The sequence below is a fragment of the Mustela nivalis genome (assembly GCF_964662115.1).
Source record: "Mustela nivalis genome assembly, chromosome: 3".
Lineage (NCBI taxonomy): Eukaryota > Metazoa > Chordata > Mammalia > Carnivora > Mustelidae > Mustela > Mustela nivalis.
Window position 1 is genome coordinate 89,211,357 of NC_139022.1, and position 16,414 is coordinate 89,227,770.

At 39.5% G+C, this 16,414-nt stretch overlaps 1 protein-coding gene across 2 annotated transcripts in view; it reads right to left on the reverse strand.

The window, feature by feature from the left end:
- RNF180 (ring finger protein 180) overlaps positions 1 to 5,061 on the reverse strand; it is a 189,029-nt gene extending 183,968 nt beyond the window's left edge. Inside the window, exon 1 of one of the 2 annotated variants that reach the window (XM_082723088.1) lies at positions 4,915 to 5,061. The gene's annotated coding sequence lies outside the window, so the exon portion shown is untranslated. Of the gene's footprint in view, positions 1 to 4,693; positions 4,885 to 4,914 lie in introns of those variants that run through there. The other variant, XM_082723087.1, reaches the window with a different exon arrangement.
- Positions 5,062 to 16,414: the final 11,353 nt, after the last annotated feature.

Consider the following 16,414-nt stretch of genomic DNA (forward strand, 5'->3'; position numbering starts at 1 on the left):
TACTTTGAGCAAGAAAACTAAAATAAGCCAAAACACTAAATTGGGAAAGGATATGGTTGTTTGGTGAGCAAACAGTATAATGCTTGACTAAAAGAGAGAAAGCTTTATTTAAAACTATATAGCCTTAGCTGGTTTTAAGTCAGAAAGGTGTAGCTATGTAAATATTTATTATACAATTTATATATTATCCTAAAGACAAGTAGTCTGAGAAAAAATGGGTTTTGCCATAAAACCAAAAATTAAAAGAGTATGGCCAGAAAAATACACCTCAGTTTTAATTTCTATCTCTATTAAGTAAACTTGAAACAGTCCTCAATTTATTCATTGTACCATTGGCCCAACTGTCTACACTATTCATTAAAAGCTGTCTACTTTGGTGCCCATACTTCAATTCTAGCCCCTTGGATCAATTTTTTTAATAGGCTTCTAAATAGGACAAGCAATTCTCAACCAGAATACCTCTCATGCTTATCTCAGCCATTTTATGAAGGATGCTTTGAAGCTGCTTTAAAAATGTGTGCTAATGATGTACTGATTGTTTCTAAAGTCTTCCAGCTATCACACCATCAGTGAATTAGTCAGATAAAGAGATTATAGAATTTGAGACCAGTTCTATTATTAATATAACCTTCTTCAATATTTCTGCTTGCTACAGAGAAATTTATCAGGATTTTAAAAAATGCAATGGATTTTCTTAGCTTTTCCACTTTTCTAAAAGATTTGCCACTCAAGCCATTTCCTTACATTTTTTTTTCAAAATCTAAGGAAGCAATAAAACACCTTGTTAAACAATTAATGTTTACAGTACCAAGAATACTTAGATTTCATCAATATGATTCTATTTTTATACACTTTATCATGTACTAGGGTGAAAAAAGATATTTTTTGAAGATTTATTTGAAAGAGAAAGGGAGAGAGATGGTGCCCATGCTTGTGTGCTGGGGGAGGGGCAGAGACAATTTTAAGCCGACTCTGTACTCACACAGCCCATCATGAGGCTTAACATGGAGCTCCATCTCATGACCCCTGAGATCATGACCTGAGTCAAAATGAAGAATTGGATGCTTAACCAACTGAGCCACGAAGATGCTCCCAAACAAATTTTAATGTAGGTATTTTTGTGTCCCCATTTTACTGTGGACTACGATCAATTGTCAGGGTATGAAACAAATTATTAGTTTCAAAATACTTAACAAACATGCAAATGTACAAATAGAAATAAATATTTCTATGTACAAAAATACACACAGACATAGAACTTTAGCCTTCAAGTAGGCATTGCCCCCTTCAGAATGTTCCCTCTGGGAAGGATGCAGTTATTCTAACAATGTTGCCATTATTTAAAACTATTACTAAGTTACCCTTTTCAAATAGCTTCCATAGCCTTTCAAATAATCTTTTAAACATCCTTAATAGTGGTAAAATCTTGAAGGTACAAATGAGTTTCACAATCATGCAGAAATCATTTTATCAAGTTTTTCAAATAAAATATGGGTTCAAAATGAGTTACTTTTTTTTTAATTGAAAAAGTACAACCTGTATCCCTGGGGATAAAAATACACGTTTATAAAAAATAAAAAATTAATAAAAAAAAAGTACAAACACAAACCAGTCCTTATAAAAGTGATCCTCAAAGTATGTTTCTTTTACTTCTAAGTGGACTAGAAATTGCAAAAGATTTGAAATAATTGTGATTCGCAGCAATACTTTTACAAGTGTTTAGCTTCCTAAAGTGACTACTTGGAATGACCACTCTCTTTCAAAAACTTATTAACAGCATGTTTGCAGGGAGGGGCAGAGTTTCATGACTCCACAGTCACACTTTGAAGTCACAGGGCATCTTTTTTTCCATGTAGTTAACCATATTTACTTCATTAATTCTCTAAATATCCCTTATGAGAGAAAGGCCAGATTATCATTTCTTTTTTTCTCCCCAGGTAGCTGAATGAAGGCTGAATAAGGAAAGAATCTTATTTCATGAGTCGATAAATGAGTCTAGGCATACTGTGCCCTAACATTTGTGCTATGTAGTTAGCAAAATGTAAATGAAATGTTTTAGCTTTATGCTGCTGGATAGAAAGGCATTAAATGAGGTAGATGTGTCATAAAATATTACAGAGATCTATTAAAATGATTATTAATTCATTGCACACTTGCCTGAAAGAATTCTTGCTTCATGTATGACAGCTACTTATTAAAGAGGCTGGCGTCTACCTTAAAATACACTCATAAGCATTCTACTGGAGTCTACTTTATCAAAAAAAGAATGCTACTTCATTTTAGAAGGAAAAATGTCTTCATTTTGAAAAACCAAAAATACAAATCAAAGAGAGGAAGAAAAACGGGCAGTAAAAGATCTATCAGCAAACTCATGTAAAAGCAAACCCTAGGGAAACTGGTGAACAGCTGCTGGTTGTGGAGAGTTAAAAAATAACATAAATGCATGATTACAAGTCAAATTTTACTGAAATTATTGAAACGGTTATTCTCCTAAACTTTTAATTCTTCTGTTTGAGAAAAGAAAACCTGCTGCTCAATATTCTAGAACACCTATGTGCCCACTTCTTCCATTCTATTTATTCATTAGATAAATATTTAGGGCTCCCAGCAGCACCATATTTAAATAGGATATTAAAGATCTGATAGGCCAAAGACAAATTTAGTCCTGTTACTCCCCGATTCTATTCAACAACTGAAACTGTAATAGCGCTCCAGCTGGTCTTAAGGGCTAACTTGCTTCAAGTTAACACACTCCTTGTCTGCTGATTTAAGGCCCTTGATCTGTAATAAAACTAATTTGTTTTCTTTGAGATATGCAGACCACTGGCCTTGGACTAAGAGACTAGAACCCTCCCAGGGCACAGAGGCCCACAAGTATGCTTAAAGCCACCTCAACTTTCTGATTAGCTCAGCAATCTTTCAGCCAATTTTTTTTTTTTTTTCGTTTTAAGGCCACACAAATGACTCCACTGATCTCCCTTTGTTCATCTGTAAATCTTGCCCTCCACTGCATAAAGAACAGAGTACTCTTGTACAACCACCCTGGTACCAACGAACCAGAACTTGCACAGCCTCCAAGTACCAAGATAACTCGGTAGCTGGTATCACCAAGTCTACATGTAATCAATAAATGTTATAGAGTACTATACTCCCTTAACTGATTAAACCCCTTTAAAAACCTCTGGGCCACACAGAAACCTAGGAAGGCCTTTGGACAAAAGTCTACCTTCTCTCCCAGAGGGCTGGTCTTCTGAATAAAGCTCATATTCCTCTCCAACCAAAACTCATCTCTTGAGGAGAGGAGGGATGGGGGTAGGGGGAACAGGGTGATGGGTACTGAGGAGGGCACCTGCATTTGATAAGACTGGGTGTTATACTTAAATAATGAATCACCAAGCACTATACCAAAAATTAATTATGTGCGATACAGTGGCTAACTGAACATAACTTGAAACACACATACACATAAAAAACAACAACAACAAAAACTAAACAAACAAACAAAACCCTCCTCTCTTGGATATTGGTCTTTCCAGAAACAGGCAGCTGAACTTAGGTCTCCCCAACAAAATGATTCCAGTCTTTTAAGCAACACTTTTAGGGGTAATATTCCCAGAGTCTGAAAAAAACTCAACTCCATTTTTAATGAGAGGTGTTAGTAATTAAGGACTTACAAAACATAAAGAGTATCCAATGGGCATCCTGAGCCCTACATTTTGTGCGGGGTTAAGTGACTGGACCAAGAATAACTCTCAGCCAGACAAGTTCTAATCACACCTCCCACAACGGCTGGCTGCTTAGTTCTGATAAAATCATGTTTCGGCGTGGGTGCCTCAGCTGTCTGGTCTATAAAATGGGGTAATTTAATAGGTACCTGTCCATACAACGCTCCTTTGAAGTTAACTAATGAATGCTGTCTTGGATGCACCTGAAACGATCAGATGCTACTAAAGTATTGAGTACTATCTGGAAAAGAACACGGGGTAATACATACACATTAGTGCTAAATAGGGCAGTAAGAATAACAACAGCCCCCGCCCCCAACCCTCTCCTCATCTCCGCCCCGCTGCACAAAGCGTCCTTATAACCTCAGCCTAGCCAAGTCTGTACACTCCGGATCCACGACTGCAACAAAAGCAGCTAAAAGGCCAACACCAAAATGGACCAGACAAAAGAAAGTGGCTCTGAGCGGAGGCAGCGGGCCACAGAAGGGGGGTGTGTGCCGACTCCTCCCCGAAGCTCTCAGATGAAACAGGACTCAGTTCCCCAGCTCCGACCCGGAGGGCGTCCGACAATCGACCCAGTCGCCCACCATCCGCTCCCTGCCCTCCGCCGGAACCCTGCTCCCCCTGCCCCCAAGCACGGCCCCGATCTTCACCGCCCTGGCTCGCATCTCCAGACCCGGTGTAATTCCACCCGGTCCAGGGTCGCGCCCGGAAGGCTCCGCAGACAGCCTCAAGGGCGCAAGTTAAACCGCGGGGGCCGCATCACCTGAGGCCGGGGTGAGAGGCAGCCAGGCCAGCCTCAGCCTCAGCCTCAGCCCCAGCCCCAGCCCAGGCCAGCCCAGCCCTCCCGCAGTCCTAGCTCCCCGCGACTGGAGTCCGGCAGAGCCCCCACAGCCGGTCAGGGCCGGCGGAGGCCGGACACCGTCGGGGAGGCGCGCCCCGCCGGGCTCTGAGCCGCCAGACCTTACCTGCGTCTGTGTCCGGGAGCCGTGGGCTCCGCGCCCCCTCCTGGCGCGCCCCGCGCCCCGCAGCCCGGCTCGGAGGACTCGCAGCGCCGCGGCTCTAGCGGCCGCGATGCCGGTTCTGCGAGACGGGAAGCGACAGGAGCCAAACCCCGCGGAAAGCGCTCCGGCTCGCCTGGGTCTCGGCGCCCCGGCGCTCCGCGCTACACAGCGCCCAGCTCACTCACCTCGGTGGGTTCCGCCCCGGCTGAGTGTGGGCGACGCCCCGCCCTGACCCACTGCCTACCCGAGCGAGCGGCGCCAGCAGTGCGGGGCTCGGCGAGACCCGGACCAAGTTGTTCTCTCTTGCCGTCCCCTTGCCAGAGCCACCGAAGTTTCCCTGGCCTCCTGCAACCTCGGCCTCACCCAGTTGCAACCCGAGGTCTGAGTTCCGAGCCCACCTGCTGGGTCTGTTGCTTCTTGTGCCTGAATTTCCACCTTTGTTCAGCTGGGATTCATTACTAAAGTGTTCTTGACTTCATTCTTGACGAATTACGGTTCCTTTGTGAGTTGAGGGACCAGAAGTAAATCAAAAGTGCTTATTCGGGGAGTGTTGGGTGGGGGGAGAGGGTCCTCTTGGAGTAAATCTTGCCTTGTCAACAGCATATCAAAATAATGAAGACAGATGATCCAGAGACTATAAATAAGGTTCGGAACATAAAAAGCAAGTTTTATTAGTTGGTTTGAGGAAGGGGAGGAAGCTCTAAAGAGGGAGCTTCTGAAGACTGTATCGGCTTTTCTGCTAGATAGAAATTTCCATTTGCCTGAAGTGGCTTATTTGGACTCCTGTGCAAGATTGGGGTTGCATGTAATGATTTCCCACCAGAGAATCTAAGGCAATCAATAACAAAACCAAAGACATCAAAAAGTACAGGAAACTACAGACCAATATACCTTACAAATATTAATACAAAACTCCACAATAAAAACCTGGCAACCTAAATCCAACATAAACAAAACATTTTATAACATGACCAAGAAGGACTTCCCTGAGGAATGCAAGTTGGTTTATTGAAATAATACTCTTAGAAGAAAAGGCAAATGGACATTGGGGAGGGTATGTGCTATGGTGAGTGCTGTGAAGTGTGTAAGCCTGATGATTCACAGACCTGTACCCCTGAAGCAAATAATACATACTATGTTAATTAAAATAATTAATTAAGAAAAAGAAAAGGCAAAGGCCACAGGATCATCTCAATAAATGAAGAAAAAGCACTTGATAAAATCTAACACATTTTCATGATAAAAACATTCAACTAAAAGGGAACCTTCTCAACATGATAAAAGGCATCTATAAAAAACCCAAAGCTAAGATCATACCTAATGGGGGCAAAAATGAATAGTATACCCTACGATCAAGAATAAGACAAGAATGTCGTCTCTTCCTACTTCTTTTCAACTTTGTACTGCAGGATTTAGCTAGGACAATTAGGCTGGAACAGTTAAATACCAAACAGTAAATACAGCAAATAGAAGACAAAGAATTATTGAGGAAAACCAAGACAATTGCCCTCGGAACTGAAGGGCATTAGGACACAAGCTTTCAGCTCAATGGATAGAAATGATCTATACCAAGGTGTATTATTGTGAAATTTCAAAGCATATAAGGGTCAGAGAAAAGATTTTAATAGATTCCAAGAAAGGAAAACATAGATCATTTATGAACCTTCAGAAATTGAAATGATATTGGACTTTTTGATAAAAACAAATTCTGAGGGAAAATTATTTCTAATCTAAAAAATAACATGAGGTTAAAAGTAGGTATTTCAGATATGCAAAATTTTAAGTATTTTTTTCATGCATCCTTTCTCAGAAAACAATCGGAGAATGTACTCCATTATAACAAATGGTTTGCCAGAAGAGGGAAGTGAAATTTATACCCAAGTCAACTACGGTAGGCACAGTGGCTCTCAAAAAGATGTTCACATCCTAATCTCTGGAACCTGTAAATATATTACATTACATAGCAAAAAGGACTTTGCAGATGTCATTAGAGTTAGGAACTCAAAATACGAAGACTATCCTAGATTATCCAGGTAGGCCCAATGTAATCACATGATTCTTTAGAAGCAGAAAACCTCCAGCTGGAATCAGGAAGATGAGACATAAGGGAATATGAGAGAGATTTAAGGCCTGAAACTTGATAGAATCTCCCAGTGCTAGAGGAAACCATACAAAAAACACAAGGAAGAATGTGGGAAGCTCATAGAACCAGAAGCCTGGCTAGATTCACAGTTTTTTTGTTTTGTTTTGTTTTTTTAAGAAATAAATTTTTAGAAGTACAAAGTTTATTACCAACAGGCCTGGCAGAAGAAAGACAAGACAAAAAGTCTTAGCATTTTCTGAATAAGCCATGTAATTTAGTCTCTTATTTACTATGAAGCCATAGAATATAGTCAGAGAAATGACAGGGTTGAAAAATCTGGCAAATAAAAACAGGATACCCAGTTAAAATCAAGTTTTGGACAAATTTTTAGTATAAAAATACTTATACTAAAAAAATCTTTCATTGTAAGTTCAAATTCAACTGGTTATCCATAGTGACCTAAAAAGTGAGCCCTGAAAACAATGGTCCTCAACACTGACAGTACATTGGTAGCTCCTAAAGGGCTGGTGAGGATACCCATGCCCACTGTCACCCTGGTATGACTGAATCAGAATTCCCTGGGGTGGGCACCCAGTTGAGTCCAGTGTATGATCAAGGTTAAAGGGGTTAAGGTATACAGGTCTGGTAAACTGAAACCACCCTCCCCTGCCAGTTTACAACCTGTAAGTAAAAAAATATTCTAACGAATTTTCTAACAAATATTCATAGTCTCAAAGTTACCAATGAAGACTATGATTTTCAATACTTTGCAGAAGAGCTTTAATTTTTTTTTTTTTTTTTGTACAGACAGATAAAAGCTCCACTTCATGGTTATAAGGTACCAAATAAATACTAAGTTAACTGCTAGGTAATTGGTATCTCAATATTTACTGATAGTATATGGCACCCTACCAGATATAATGGCTAGCAGAATATGAAGTCATCTCAAAGTCCCTATGTCAGTAGTCTTCGCACTACCTAAGAGTTGAGGTTTCTAACTTCTGGCTTCAGTTACAATTACCATTCAAAATTAAGATCAATAACAAGGGAATTATAACTTATGCCTAGAGACCCAAAACTGTGTGCCACAACTCCTGTCATTTGAGATTAGAGCAGGGGCTTTTAGGTGATTGGAGACAGCAGGCAGTTAGAAAGAAAAACTTGAGTTAATGGCATCATTTGCAGAGGCAATCTTGGAAGTTGTGAGACCACCATGGTAAGACAGAGAGTCCTTAGGAAAATTCTAGGTTTAGGACCATAGCAGAAAAAGAGCTAAAGAAGTTCCTGTTGGAAAGACTGGAAAGAACTGTAAGAAAATCATGTTGTAGAAAGCAAAGGCTTTCCATGGAAGTGTAAAGAACAAGTAGATAGTGTCGGACATGGCAAAGAGGTGAAGGAGGAAGAGGAAAGGCCACTGGGTTTGATGACTCACAAGGCAGTACAGGATAGCTCAGGTGTTGGGCTCTGGAACCAGAGGTCCCTGGCTTGAATCCCACTTAAAATCATAAAACCTTAGGACAAGTTTCCGTATCTCTCTTTGCCTTAGTTTCTTCATTCAAAAATAGGAAATAATGTAGAGTTATTATGAAGTTTCAATGATTTTATCTACATAAAGTGCTTAAAATGGCATCTCACATAGAGTAAGGACTTAGAAAATACCAGTTGTTAATTGCTAGTATTATTGACAAGCTTTAAGAAAACAGTTTGTGTAGAATAATACTTTAGTTGGGTCTCATTTCAGTGAAATGACGCAAATCCAATTCAAGTTGACCCAAGGACAATATTCACAGGAATAAGTCTATGATAGTTTTATGCGTATTCAGATCTAAGTGCTCAGATGTTGCCATCAGCAGGATATCTCAATCTTTTGGCATTATTTTTCCGTGTTGGCTTTATTTTTAGGCAGGATCAGCCTATGCAGTGGCAAATTTGGCCTCCAGTAACTCCATGCTGAAATTCAAGCTGTTTAGCGGTTGCAGTGGAAAAAGAATACCTCTTTCCCACTAGTCGCAGCAAAGTTCTAGAACTGAGGCTTAGTATACAGACTTTGACTGCATGCCCACTCTCATCAATCACTATGAAAAGAAGGAGGTAACTACCAGGTTGGCCAAGTGAGTGTCATTTACTCACCCATAAAACTCATGTGTGAGTGTATTGAGATGTGGGTGTTGGGAGGAATGAGTCTCCTTACTCAGGCCATAAAGGTTGAAAGTGGAAGAGGTATAATTTCCAAAAAGAATGATGGGTATTATTATCAGAATATGGAGATGGATATTTAGGCAGGCAAAAATAAAATGTCTATTTTAAGGGGTGACTGTATGATTAAATGAGCACAGAATAAAAGATTACTGAACATCAGATAAAGAGAGCCAGGCTGAAGCTTGAATGATGGTAGAAATCTGTATGTAAGTTTGGAGACTTTCTTCAAAATGTTCATCATCTCAGGAAGAAAAATAAAAGGAGTCTAATGATATGATTTACATGAGGCCCAGACTTGGGAAAGTTAGCATGCTCAAAGGACAAGGATCAAAGGAATGAATGTTTCATAAAAGAAGTGCTGTGAATCTGTGAATCTGTGGGTCCCAGATTGGGCAGGGATGCAACAAGGCCAGAAAAACACTGGCAAAGTAATCTCTATGTTCCTACAGTAGGAATATTACACAACTAATGCTGAAGCTATAGAGCAAAGCAATGCTCCTAGAGATGGGTATGTAACAGGAATGGAGATGGGAAAAGCCTTCAGGAAAAAGTAGTTGTGTATTTTCCCTTGGACACTCTTTCTTCATGATGTAGAAGACTAAACATACTGCAATTTGAACTCAAATCAACTGAAATCTGAAAAAGCTGAATAAATCTGATTTTGTATTTACAAGTAATCAATACGTACAAATTTGTATTTTATTACTGTTGGAATGAAATGTGACTCCATCCAAAACACTCTAGGGACACTAAATCAGAGGCTTATTTAGTTACTATATTAAATTATAATTATATATACTACAGTTATATATACTAATTAAAATACTTAACATATTTATCATAAATATAGATTAAATAAATTAGCATTACTAAAATCAGGACAGAATTTTTTTTTAACCAGGTTATGTTCATTCCCTAATCTTTAAAACACTAATAGGAAAAATCTTCTTTCAAAGAAAAGCATGGTATTATGAAAATATCAAAGAAGACTTGAGATTTATGATTTATTAGCTACATAATCTTGCACAAGTCACCTACTTACTTAAGATTGATTTTTTTAAAGATTTTATTTATTTATTTGACAGACAGAGATCACAAGTAGGCAGAGAGGCCGGCAGAGAGAGAGAGGAGGAAGCAGGCTCCCTGCTGAGCAGAGAGCCTGATGTGGGGCTCAATCCCAGGACCCTGGGACCATGACCTGAGCCGAAGGCAGAGGCTTTAACCCACTGAGCCACACAGGTGCCCCCAGTTTGATCTTAAATGGTATGTCTTAGTCCTGTTCTGTTCTGATTATCAGAACCTGATCAGAATCAGTCCTGTTCTGATTATCAGATATGAACATTATGTGACAATGTCTTATAAACAACAAAATCATTTAAATAGGTCATTTTTTATTAGAAATATTTTACAATTTAGATACGTACTTGATTAATACAAAATTAGATAGACAACATTAATTTCTAGCCTACTCATAAAGGATACACATTTTAAGACTAACTCTTCATTTAAGTACTTCCTTCCAAATTATTATACAAATTATTATATAATATAATACAATAATAAAAAATATAATACAAATTATACAAATTATTATACAGTCTTCTGCCCCTCACCTGAGTTGTATTTTCTCAGGTAATAATTTAAAGTAGTTGTTCAATCAATTTATCGGAATCAATGCAACCAATTCATTTATTGAAACAGAGACTATTACTAGTTTCAAAGAGGTTACATATCCTTTCCACCTTCAAATGTTAAGGGACCCATTCCAAATGTTATTTGTTCAGTTTTAGAATTTAATCATTTTTAAAGATTTATTCATCTATTTTAGGGAGGGTGGGGAGGAGAGAGAGAGAGAGAGAGAGAGCGAGCGAGCACACACATGAGCAGAGGGGCATAAGGACGGGGAGAGACTCTCCAGCAGACTCCTCACTCAGCACAGAACCTAATGTGGGGCTCCATCCCATGCTGAGATCATGGCCTGAGCTAAAGTCTAGCGTGGGAGGCTCATCCTTTGAGCCACCCTGGTGAAAACCCTGGTTTTAGAATTTAAATGAAATTGGCTTACGGAAGCAGTTGTTTTTCATCAGAGAGTAAGAAAGAGGGAGAGAAAAGAAAACGCAAAAAAATGTGATTTACATGTGCTGCCTTGCCAAAATAATTCAAGCAAATATAACCACTTAAATATTATGACAGTTTTTATTCTAGCTCACTCTAGCAGCAGTGGGTCTGAATCTATCAGACTGCCTACTCTTGCTTTCCCTGCAAAAGGCTCAACTTGCAGTGTGTCCTAAATTTTAAGTTTACGGTCTTGGGCCCTGAAGACATGAAATTCACAAATTTACTAAAATAGCATCATTTATATTGGTATATATCATTTCATATACCTCTCTGTCCCATAAACTATATATGTTCAAAGTGAATGCTACTACTGTCCTTGAATGGAGGAGTCACAAATTTACAGTCTTATAGCTTCATTTGCAGACTTTACTGTTAGCTATCCAGTAAGTGAAGATGCCCATTTCAGTAATTCTTGAAATAAATAAACAAACAAAGAAATAAAGGAAGGAAGGAAAGGGAAGGGGAAGGGAAAAGAAAAAAAGGGAAGAAAGGAAAAGAAAAGAGAGGGAAAAGGAAAGGTTATGGTTAAAGGCTTGCTGTAAGAGTATTACCTAGAGGGCAAAGTTCTAGACACAGTGCCTTCATGAAATTGGGCCATTTTTAAAAATTTTTTTAAAAGATTTTATTTATTCATCTGACAGAGAGAAATCACAAGTAGATGGAGAGGCAGGCAGAGAGAGAGAGAGGAGGAAGCAGGCTCCCCGCTGAGCAGAGAGCCCGAACCAGGACTCGATCCCAGGACCCTGAGATCATGACCTAAGCCAAAGGCAGCGGCTTAACCCACTGAGCCACCCAGGCGCCCTGAAATTGGGCCATTTAATTAGATATTTCACAGGAACAGAATGAATGCCACTGTGATGCCTGAAGGCGTTCTGAATACTGGGGATAGTTTAGTCCTGTCTTCTCCAGTCGGGGTCATGAGGCGGATTCTACTTCTGCAGGGTTTATCCACGTACAGCGAGAGGGCGTTAGCTCCGGCACAGACTCCTTGGCCATAGCTTCAGCCTTCGTCTTCCAGGGCCAAAAAGCCAAATGCTGATTTGAGTGTCATTTATGTAACACAGATATCATTTTTATTTTGAAAACCAACCACGTTACTATTTTGTGGTGTTGCTATATCCAAAGTTGAATGGAAAAAAAATTCTCTGAACTGATTTTGTGAAGCAATGAGTCCATGAAAGAATGAAAGCAAAGAAAGTTACTATGCGTGCCCTCAGGAAGCATTTTGTTTTGTCAGGGGATGAGGCTTCTGAGAATCTTTGGGTCTAGATCATGAACAGGGCATAGGTTAGGAAACTTAAGAAACTTAAGAACGAATAACCATAAGATCAGAGAGGAAGGAAAGATTGAGGGCATGATGGCAGTACTTCGTACTGACAGAGCTAGCTGCCTCATGCAGATCTACCAATCTGGAGTAAAGATAAGCAAGGAGGATCACCAACGTGTACTGTAATGAGCTCCTCACCACTGCGGCGCTTAGCAATGATTAATGATTGTTTTATAACACCAGACTTTTAAAATTATTAATATAATTTATGCCAACATTGCAGCACCCTTTAAAATAAATTTTCAGCTTTATTCCGACACTCAAGAATTCATTCTACACAGATGATTTTCAGTTTTGGCCTTGACTTTGGCCACATAGGATTCAAATACGATTCAAACAAAATGCATATTTGGTGCACTGCAGTGGGAGATTTAGTTAAACCTTCCATGCAACTCAGCAACTGCTTCCATAATATCCTGGAAGAAAGCTATTCAGTTCTGTTAGGGCTCTTCCGGTGACGAGCAATTTACTTGTGAACAAAGCAAAATTTTCTTTGTCTTGTTAGTAGACAGCTCTAATTAATCAAATTTTCTTTACCATATCATTCTGAAATCTTCCTCATGACATTTGGTTCACTACCCTTAATTCTGTCCTCTGATGGAACAAAGTAATAGAATACCTGTTTCATAAGGTTAACCTTTAAAGATCTGCAGGCAATCCACTGCCGTTTCATTTTCAGGCTAAGCATGATCAGGCCTTCCGCTATTTATGCTACACACAGGCCATACACGTCAGTGCCCTAGAGCTCTCCTCTAATATTTGATACCCTTCTTAAAAAATGTAGAACCCAGATTTAGAGCCTACATTCGCTCAAGAGATTTTTATTAAGAATCTCTCTTGTGTGTATGTAGAGTGGGAAGATACAGCAGTGAACAGAACAGATAAAAATCTTTCCCCTGTTGGGCTTACATTCGCATAAGGAGCATTAACAAATAAGTAAAACCCACTGGCATGTCAGAAAGTAAAATACGCTATGGAGGAAAGCAAAGCAGGGAAGGCAAATAAGACGTTCTGAGGGTAGGGGTGGGGTTCCATGTCATAAACCTCCCTTGAAGTACTGTTTCCAAGGATTCTGCTTCCTGATGGGACCCTGACTGATACAGTGCTATCAGAGTAGATGTGGAAGAGGTAAGCCAGTGCACACCTGAGGACACACACACTCCAGGAGCGGCTGGTACAAAGCCATATTGCTACACACATAGTCTGGGAGTGCAGAGTATAGAAGACATTTCATCTCCCTTGACCACTGCATTATATGCCCATCAGTGTAGTCAAAGGTTGTAGCCATACTCTGTGTTAATAACTTTGTTATAACTCTAATCTGATTCTTTTAAGGTTTTATTTAATTTTTTTTTCTTTTAATATTTTAGAACCAATACAGGATTATACATGTGTATCAATTTTTGTCCTTTTTTTTTTTCATTAAACTTATCTTTAACAGGCACCCACTATGTCAAATGTCATGCTACTTACTGGGAATCCAGTGGTCAATAACATAAGAGTGGTTTCTACTCCTCTGGAAGTTTTAGCCTAGGGTAGGCAACAATCACACAAATAAAAGTAAAATTAAAATCCTAAGTGCCGTGTAAGGAAGGTACAATGTAGTATGAGAGACCATACCTGAAGAATTCGACTGCAGTATGGATGTTCAGGAAAATCTGAGAAAAATGATGATTGAGATAAAAGTGAAAAAAGAAAGTGGGCAATTTGGTGAAATGGGAAATTAAAAACATTCTAGAAGAAGGAAAGAGTCTGTAAAGGCTCTAGAGATGAACATGAATTGTCAGTTCAAGAAACTGGAAAGAAGCCCTTAGGTTTGACACAGATCCAGAGAATAAATGTATAAGGAAAAATGAGGCTAACAAAATAAAAAATGGCTAGATCATGCAGGGCCTCATGAGCTATGGTAAATATTTTGTTATTTCCAAAGTAGTGAGTAGCCACTGAAGAGTTCTAGCAGCTGTGTGAACGCGTCAAGTAAGTGTTTTGAAAATACCTGTCTGGTAACAGCATGCAGAATGAATCAGAAGGAGTTAAGAATAGACTCCAGAATACCAATTAGGGGCTACTTTAGTAACCTGGAGGAGAAATGTTGGGATTACGGAAGGAATGGAGTACCCTTCCTCTCTGAGAGATCTTGAGGTGAGATTGTCACAAAAGAGAAAGTTGGTGCCTATGACGACTGTACTCTATTTCTGGTTTGCATAATTGGCTAGATGGTAGTAGCATTCAGATTAAAAGTAGACTACTTTAAGAGACCCATGCTTTAGAAAGAAAGGTGGTGAATTTGGATATAGGAAATCTAACATTGTCCATAAAGATATCCAAGAAGAAAAGTCAAGCAGGCAAATGGGAATGTAGATCTGGGGCTCCAAAGACAGGTCTCCATACAACCAGCCAACTATATAGCTTGTCATCATCATACTGGTTTTCTGATACATAGTTAAGAAAATTCCAAAAATCCTGATTCTATTTCTAGCTGATTTTATTTCTGAGTCCTCTGAAATTTGGTAATGTACTTTCCATGTACTCTTCCAGTTTGGTGACTATTAAACCAGACAGTGTTAAATCCTTATCAAGACCTCAGTTTGGAAACCTTAAATCCCAAGTGGATACTGACTGTGATTCGAAACAGCATTCTTCAAGCTGTGTGTGTTCTCTGGGTTATTAGCATATATTTTACATTTCTGGCCGGCCCTGTGCCTTCTTCTTTTCTTTCTTTTTGGTATATGTGTCTTTCCTATTTCTGCTGTGTACTTTTGGCATGATAGCCTCAAAAGATAGAAATGGGTAGCTAAAAAAGTAGAGAAAAAAAAGAATAAATTTTTAAGGTATCAAAGCTTTAAGTGTTTACTTGAAAAATGACTAAGGGAAGAACATTACATAGCAACCATGTGTGTTTATTGCTTTTTGGTAAATCTAGGCTATTCCTTTTACTGATTCATTGTGTGTCTATTCTGGTACTTAGTATAAAGTTATCAGCTAGCTGTAATATCCCTGGTTATATGTAGAGCATGGCTCCATGTTTTCCACTGTCCTAGATGATGTTCCAAATCCCAATCTTTCATACACAGAGCTGAATTCTAAGGCATCTTACACATCTCTATATAACCCAGAGGTCAACTGTCTGTCTTCTTCTCAGTTAGCTCTTTTCTGTTTCTACAAGGCAAAGCTCACCAAGCATACTGCAAAGTTTGCAGCTTTGCGGATCCCGGCAAGATCACGCTAATCCCCACCCCAGCATATCTCTTTCAAAAATCTGATTTTTTTTTTAAAAGATCCTATGTATTTATTTGACAAACAGAGATCACAAGTAGGCAGAGAGACAGGCAGAGAGAGGAGGAAACAGGCCCGCCACTGAGCAGAGAGCCCGATGTGGACCTTTTGGGGCTCGATCCCAAGACCCTGGGATCATGATCTGAGCCAAAGGCAGAGGCTTTAACCCACTGAGCCACCCAGGTGCCCCTCAAAATCTGATTCTGCTGTCCTTTCCCAAGTCTCTGCTTCTGGCCACACCATCACTAGACTCCTCTTTAGACACTCCCATCTCACAGGTCTCAGCTGAGACCCCCTGGTTTCTGTGCTCCTAGACCTTCCTTCCTCAGGAATTTCTATCTCTGCTTCTCAATGTTTCTTCTATAGAGCTATTTAGTGTTTTCCTAGTTTCTAGCTCTAACTTTTCACACCTCCCAGAGCTCACCAACAAAGGACCTTCCAGGTACTAGGGCCTAGTCTCTGAGGACAGTGGGAGATGGTGAATCATATGGAATATTTAAAAAAAAAAAAAAAACCGTGAGATATTTATGACATTTTCTCATTCCTCCCACACAGAAGGAAAATCAGGCTCTTTTTCTGTGTCTCAAAGCCACCCCAGGGTAAAGAGTACTTTTGGGAGGAATGTAAAACTGGAATTACTATAGAGGGTATTCACTAAAAAATACTCTAACCTTAGACTGGA